This window comes from Cydia pomonella, chromosome 22 (genome assembly GCF_033807575.1).
Source record: "Cydia pomonella isolate Wapato2018A chromosome 22, ilCydPomo1, whole genome shotgun sequence".
NCBI classification, from domain to species: Eukaryota; Metazoa; Arthropoda; class Insecta; order Lepidoptera; family Tortricidae; genus Cydia; species Cydia pomonella.
Window position 1 is genome coordinate 2,326,652 of NC_084724.1, and position 8,619 is coordinate 2,335,270.

At 37.2% G+C, this 8,619-nt stretch overlaps 1 protein-coding gene across 12 annotated transcripts in view; it reads right to left on the reverse strand.

The window, feature by feature from the left end:
* The window catches only part of LOC133530325 (oxysterol-binding protein-related protein 6-like), a 106,677-nt gene extending 98,395 nt beyond the window's left edge, over positions 1 to 8,282 (reverse strand). For all 12 annotated transcript variants that reach the window (XM_061868230.1, XM_061868223.1, XM_061868220.1 and 9 more), the window contains exon 1: positions 7,927 to 8,282. The gene's annotated coding sequence lies outside the window, so the exon portion shown is untranslated. The remainder of the gene's footprint in view (positions 1 to 7,926) is intronic.
* Between the last annotated feature and the right edge of the window lie 337 nt (positions 8,283 to 8,619).

Here is an 8,619-nt window from a genome sequence, read left to right on the forward strand (position 1 = left end):
GTATCAGACCTGGATGGGCTGGGATGCTAGCTCAAAACTTAACATTTACTCGATTTTTAGACTATTTCGAACAAAAATCCTTCGGAACTTTTTCAATTTTCATTCTAGAAGATAAAACTGTGTGTTTTCTAATGCACTAGGGAGCGGGCTATCTAGAACTGCTGAGATGTTGGGTATCAGATCTGCATCGGCTGGGATGCGATGCTCAGAACTTAGCATTTACTGGATTTCAAGACTATTTTCGGACAATTTCTATCAAAACTCTGTCAAATTTCGTTCTAGAAGATAGAACTGTATGTATTCTAATGCACTAGGGAGCTGGCTATCCAGAACTCCTGAGATGCTGGCTGTCAAACCTTGGATTTCAGCTCGAACTTAGTTTTAGTTAGAAGAAACCTACAATTTTGTTTGATGTTCGTATCCCATACATATATGAAAAAAAATTTTTTTACAGTTTTGACTAGAACTCATTATAGATCGCCTAGAAATGTTACTAGCTTCCATTTAAATGCTATTTTGAGGCTGTGGAGTGGATAACGGCTGGGATGCTAGTGTGTCAAAATGGGAAGTTAGCATCTCATTTTCAATTTTCATTTTTTTCGCGTAAATAAGTAGAACTATTTAAAAAAACTACCTAGAACTATAGAACTATTAGGGATGCTACTAGAACTCTCAAGAAAACTTGAGATGCTAACACTTGATATGCTAGGTTCACAGACACTTATAAGAGTGGGAATAGAAACCGTATCGAAGGCCTTTTTTAAGTCGAGGAATACAGTTAAGCATTTCCGTTTCTTATCTACTTTTTGAACTATTAGAGAGGAAAGAGCTGTGACTGCATCCTCGGTACAAGGGCATTTGTGATGCACACGGATATTTGTTCCTGAGTCATGGGTGTTTTCTATGTATTTATATATTATATGGGTCGTTGTCTAAGTACCCACAACTCAAGCCTTATTGAGCTTACTGTAGGGCTTAGTCAATTTGTGTAATAATTTCCTACAATATTTATTTATTTATTAATCCAAGTTTCATTTTGATAACTTTTTCTACGAGAACTGAAGAAAATCAAGAAAACAAGGTCCAGGTAAGCCGATGGGAATCAAATTCTATGGATTTCTTCCTAATTCAATCTACTTCTTGTTAAATTTAGTAAGACGCAACAATTTTAATAACAAAACTTCCGTGACCGCGCCAATAATGGCTAATAGCGGGGTACCTATTTGGCTTGGCATCGACTTCAAACACATCAGGAAATCTTATGTAAATACCAATATTTTTTTGCTTTTTAGTCCCTGGGTGTTTTTTAAGGGAGTTTTTTTATCTAAACAAATGTATTTTAATATTTTTAGTGAAAAGTAGATATATTTTTATGTTTTTTTTTTAATAATATGGGTAGGCCAACTAAACGCACTGATCTAACAGCAAGGTTTCGGAGTAAACGAAAATATGATCGATGTATAAAATTTTTAGATATCTGATGATTTTTCAAAAACAGCACGACAGATTTCGATAAAATTTAAATGGGATATGGGAAGTATACCCTTTTAAACATAAAATAATTTTCCAAATCGGTTCAGGCGTCTTCGGGTAATCGGGGAACACACATAAAAAAAGATTCTGACGAATTGAGAAACTCCTCCTTTTTTGAAGTCGGTTAAAAAAAAGAGGCTGGTAATCTTATCGAATACTTGGTTTAGACTTTTCAAAGAACAGTGACTCCGGTATAATATTGTTATTCTTAATTATAAGAAGTTATTTATTCTTAAAGTAACCACACGTTCCGGGTCCGAAGTTCATGGTACTATTAGCACTTAGGTACGCTAATGAGTCCTAGCTTTAGGATTTTATTATTTAAGCGTAACATTGTCTAGTATTGTATTGTAGGACAAGATTTGCTTGTATCTTTATATGAATAACCTGACAAGACGTCCTTATGTCGAGCGATAGAGCGGGACATTTTGCCGGCCGCGGTCACAAATATGGTGGTAAATACTGAGAAAGATAATAAAGGGTATCTCACCCGCAGAAATGGGCATGTAGGTAAGGTCACGTCTGAAAAACTCGATACGAAAAAAGCGTCTTAATTGCCCATATATTAAGGTAGTGTATACATATTTTTGGCACATTTTTCGTACTGATATTTTCAGACGTGACTGTACAATAAAAATATTATTAGAACAATTCTCTAGCGTAGGTACCTACTTCAGCAACAAATATCAAAATATAAATCATCCTTCAGATAAAATATTACCTTATCTCTTTATTTGGTTTGGCTCTTAGTTTAGTTTTTTTTTTAAATATAAAAACGCTTTAAAAACAATACAAAAATACATAAACACATTATAAAAAACCTAACCTAGGGTGCCGCCAGTAGCGGGGCAGGGCCCAAGCTGCCGGTGATTAGGGCCGCAGAGTGAGGAACTGGCGGACTATCCGCGCCGTGTCCAAGATCACCGCCTTCTGCATCTGACCCTTGATCCAACCATCTAGCGAGTCTCTCAAGGTAGGTCGAGACTCGGGACAATGATCGTTGAATATATCAATATCCCACATGGCGGTTATCTCGTTAGCCAAGTCTAGGTACTTACTGGACTTGCCCTTCTCAGCCTATATATTACCTTAGTGTTATAAAAACACAAAACACGTGGCACACAACACAAACATATGCCAAAACCTCACCTAAACTCAATATTTTAAATCTCATATTAACACAACTTAATTACATTGTCACAATCATTTTAAAATATTTAACACACAATGTGTGTTATTGTTTTATTAACATCACACTGTTATATGATTCACTAGCGTTTTCTCAACAAATCTTATCAGTTTGATTATTCGATAGAATCTTTATCAGACTATCATTTATGTTTGGTTTATTTCTTAGAACGATTGTCCGCACTTCGTTGCCAATTGCTGAACCTTATTGTAACCACATAAGGTTCATATCTGATCAGTTAAGTGTTGCTGGTAGAACTTGATCATAGGACAGCGATGCGCGCAATTTTTGATGCAATCTTATTTTAGAGCCAAAATAGAATGTCTTATACGGTAACGATGAATTGAACATTGAGTCGCCTGTTCCTGTCTCTGTCGCACGCGCATCTGGACGCCGGCCGGACGGCCAAGACGAGCAATAGACCGCGAGCCAGGAACAATTTCCATGACCAATCGCCTCCCGGCTGAAAACTCGTGTAGTGGTTAACGGCTAGGTATGATGAACCCTCGTGGACGTCAGCTGCCGCCCCGTTAGTGGGTTGAGGAATGGCAGCCACCGAAACACGTCAGCCGGTTATATCGCGGTGGTAAAAACATCAACTGGTCGCATGAACATGTAAACAATAAGCGCTATACCTTTTATGATAGCAATAACAAATCATGAAACTTTGCATGTAGCATTTCATCACGCGTAAACGCCTGAAAAGCCATCAACGGATTATGCAATTTACACATTACGCATACTTTGCCGCACATAAAGTGGTAAGGCGCATATTTTTTACATGTTCATTTTTTTTTATATTACGTCGGTGGTAAACAAGCATACGGCCCGCCGGATGATAGCAGTCTCCGTAGCCTATGTACGCCATTTCATTTTTCATTTTACAGCTGACGGTCATTCCACCGCGATAGAACCGACTGACGGTTTTTTAGGGTTCCGTAGTCAACTAGGAACCCTTATAGTTTCGCCATGTCCGTCTGTCTGTCTGTCCGAGGCTTTGCTCCCTGGTCGTTAGTGCTAGAAAGCTGAAATTCGGCATGAATATATATCAAACTATCATCTGACAAAGTATGAGCCGGGAGGCGATGAGCGATACTCCCATCTTAAAGGCCGGCAACGCACTTACAACCCCTCTGGTGTTGCAGGTGTCCATGGGCGGCGGCAATCGCTTACCATCAGGTGATCCGTCTGCTCGTTTGCCTCGTCTACCATAAAAAAACCGTACGATGCGGAAAAAGCAACAAAGCATCTTCGCGGTACTTACAATTTATCTTACTTCAATCAAAAGACACATCAAGATTGTTTACCTTTTTTTTTAAAAAAAAACGAAGTACTTACAGAGTCGTATATTAGCAAGTACGAGAAGCCAGTTACACGGTATAATCACCAACAGTAATGACATCACGATGACGTAACGTTGAATCACCGCTCCATCGGTTTTGTGTGCCGTGTTTACGTTATAATACCTATTTACTAGCAGTGCTATATGTGTGGTAATGCCATAAAATAATGGCACTTTAGACTGACTTATACTTCGTTTTTTTAGCATTAAAAAAAGGTAAACAATCTTAACGTCTTTTTATTGAAAATTATACAAAAACGCTTTTTATAAATTAGTTTATATTACTTATGGAAGAAAAAGGATGTCAATAATCTTATATGATTTATAACTGCTGTTATATTTTTCAAAAGAGTTTGACAAGAGTTCGATTCATATAAATTGACATGAATGTAATTTGTAATGCAATCGTATGTTGTGTAATAAATAAATCTAAATCTAATAAAAAGACACGAAAACACATAATTTCTTTCTAATGCTAAAAAAAACCGGCCAAGAGCATGTCGGGCCACGCTCAGTGTAGGGTTCCGTAGTTACTCTTCCGTCACAATAAGCTAAACTGGAGCTTAAAGTATAGTTAATTGTTAACCAAGCGATGAAACGGTACCTTTCACGCGAGTTAAACATATAGGCAAATTTGCATAATCAGTACCTAATTAAAGTAAGTGTTTTTACTATGAAGGAACTTTTTGCGATAACTCAAAAACAGCTAAACTGATCATGTCCGCTATAGTTTTCATTTAATGTCTTTCTTAAGCTCTACTTCCACGATTTTTTTCATATTTTTTGGACCTATGGTTCAGAAGTTAGAGGGGGGGGGGGGGGGGACACATTTTTTTTCTTTCGAAGCGATTATCTCCGAATATATTCACTTTATCAAAAAATATTTGTTGAATACCCCTATTAGTTTTGAAAGACCTTTATAACGATACCCCACACTGTAGGGTTGAAGCACAAAAAAATAATCACCCCCACTTTACGTGTAGGGGAGGTACCCTCAAAAAAATTAAATTTTTAGATCTTATTGTACGACTTTGTCGGCTTTATTGATTTATATATCCATGCCGAATTTCAGCATTCTAGCACTAACCACCACGGAGCAAAGCCTCGGACAGACAGACAGACAGACAGATAGTTCTTAGTTCCTAGTTGACTACGGAACCCTAAAAAGAACTATAATATGATATTCAGACAACGGATTTTGGGGGCAAAATTGAATGACAGGTAGGGAAGTAAGTAAAGACGCCAAGCACGAATAATTTCGTATATTGACCACTGACCAGCCTGTACCTATCTCTATCACACGCGGGTAATTATATTGCTGTCCCGCTCATGTGCCGGCGGGCAATGCTAGTAAACGAGCGGGAAAGCAATATTACTATGCGGGTATACATATATAGAAAGGGTTTTATCGAGGAATGGGTTATCTGGTCCCTGTTTCTATGTACATCAGTATATGTTTATATATGTACATATATTTATTTATTTAGCCTAGTAATACAAAGGTATTACACAAAGAATCCCCTTATTGTTGGGCAAAGGCCTCCCCCATCTTATTCCAATTCCGTTTGTCAGTAGCCTGTCTGTTCCATGTTATTCCCCAAAGTCAGCCAGCTTGTCACGCTATTGGGGCTATTGGTCGCTTCTGTGCCCTTGCAATGTTTTTTGGGTACCAGGACGTGGCTTTTTGTATTATATATTACATATATATATTGTCGCCTAGTACCCATAGTATAGTTGTTAGATTTGTAGCTGGCCCTCAACGGCTTATCTTTTGTCCATTGTTAACTAAAACGGCGCGTGTCACTACCTGCAAAAAAAGGGTCTTATAATTCTAATTGCCACCTGAGCGCGGGCTAGTCTAACACTCAAAAAACCAGTGTAGGTGTGTTCTCCGATAACGCGCCTTTGTTACGCATATCGAGGACACATTCTAGGCTGGTTTGGTAGCGTTCGACTCGCCGGCACTCAGTAACCGTATAGGGACCACACAAGAATTCGCAAATTATTATTCCATTTGTTCATTTTGAATCTTATTTCAATTACCATAGGAGTTGTAATTAAATAACCGGTTAAAGTGACCGGCCCCCTTTTTTTGCAGGTAGTGGCATGCGCCGTTTTAGTTAACAATGGACAAAAGATAAGCCGCTGAGGGCCAGCTACAAATCTAACAACTATACAAGCTTTGCTTAGTCAGGGCTAGGTCGATCTGTGTATGATTGTTGCTGAATATTTATTTATTTCCACTACAGTGGAAATGCAGCCTTAGATACATTTAAAATTAGCTTATGTGTCTTAGGTTTCAACGACAAATACTAATGAGTCAGTATTCAACCCGAAACTATTAATATTTCAAGGTAATGTGACAATATGTTTGCAGAGATAGAGATCACATGAATTGAAAAAAAAATACATACATAAGGAACTTAATGTTTCTTGGGTACCAGGATGTGGCTTTTTGGATCCATCTGTGTATTTAAGTATTTATAAATATTTATATATTATATATATATATCGCTGTCTAAGTCCCTCAACACAAGCCTTATTGAGCTTACTGTGGGATTAGTCAATTTGTGTAATAATGTCCTATAATATTTATTTATCTGTTGTCATTGTATCTTATTACGTATCCTGCCCACTCCCATTTAAGCTTTTTGGCGGCTTGGAGTATATCTCTCATGCGGCTTCTCTATTTAAGTTACTTCCATGAAAGTGTGATGCATATGCTATATGAATTAACTAATATAAAATTAAATACAATTTACATGTTTAAACTTTATGACACAATGGAATTAATTTATTTAAGAAGTTAAGACAAATCTATACAGGTCCTTTAACTATGCTTGATGATGCATTCCTGTTATCCTTCATTAGGGATAATAAGGTTTGCAGAAGAATTCACCATTTGTCGCTTGCTTGAGTGGCTACATCCAAATTATTAATTTAATTGACGACTGGTCTGGCCTAGTGGGTAGTGACCCTGCCTATGAAGCTGATGGTCCCAGGTTTGAATCCAGGTAGGCATTTATTTGTGTGATGAGCTCAGATATTTGTTTCTGAGTCATGGATGTTTTCTATGTATGTATTTATCTATATATGTATGTATATTGTCACCTAGTACCCATAGTAGAAGATTTGCTTAGTTTGGGGCTAGATCAATCTGTGTAAGATGGTCCCCAAATATTTATTTTTTATATAATAAATATGTGTATCAGATTGGAAGAGTTTAGGTTATATTACAGTAAGAAAGTTTTTGTAACTAACAAATTTAATGTTTCATCATGTATCTCGCTTTAACTTTCCACCAGATTATACCAAGGTCAAATATATACCAATCATCATGAAAATAATATAGTTTACACTCAATACATTATGGCATTAATGTATGGTTTACATCACGATAAAAATCTAGAATTATTATCATTCTGGCCTTGGAACTGTCCATCACTCTAAATTAAATACTAGAAACATTTAAAACAAAACTGAGCCCAAGAAAAATCAATCATAATCCGATCAAGATAAGGTATAAATTTATCCATTCCCGATCACTTCCGCTACAGATGTTCGCGTATTAAAAATATTTCTAATAGATGTATGGCTTCTTAGTTCATTTAATGCAGAATAGCATGGAAAATGACTCGCCAACCTTGCGCGCTACGGAACCAGTCATACAACCACCTACAAGGCTACAAACTGTAACTATTTCGTCAATTTGAACGTAAACATTGACTCAATATACCTAAAAAGGGGTGTCGCTCAACACAATTTAAAAAAAAAAGCGAAACAACGGAGAACATCAATGCCTTAATTTACTGTGAAGTAGTTGTAATTAATGTTTAATAACAGTATTATGCTAAATACTTACGTAAGGCGCTCTAAATAATCAAATCACAATCATCACAGTTCGAACTGACTCTAAAATAATGACTAGAAAAACACATTCGCACAATTCAAAACGTAATTTCACTAGCAATTTAAATTGTGTAATGCAAACTTCGCGTGTTTGTTAAAGAGTTAATAGTTCATTTTCGTAATAATTGATAAAATTTGGATGGAAACGCGCGAGATAGACACACCATTTTGAAAGATGAGGTAAAGATCGTGAAGGATTTTTCCCGTGTGTCAGTCGGCTTGCGTCATTGCGACACTTTGACGTTTCATTGGTGTTGCTGTAACGTAAAAAAAGACCTTCACTTGTTCGGGTTGCATCATTACAAAAAGTGTCGGTATCATGTATTAAAAAAAAGAGAGAAAATTATATAAATTTATTGAAAAGAATCTTTATCTACTTTTTCCAGTCTAGCAAGGTAAGTTTCTATGAAAATAAATAAGGTCAGTTGGGGCTAATGCGTCCACACAAACCAAACCCTCGCCGGTTTTCTAGAGCCGGTGTGTCCATGACAAAGAGTTAAGTAAGTATATGTTCATGAGCATGATAAGCAACTGTGCCTATTCTAATTCCTAGCTAACCTGATGCACACACGGCGGGAGCGGGTTGGAGCATGACACGCGGGCCCGCAGCGGGCGTGCGCGGGTCGGGCGTATGGGCGCAGGATGG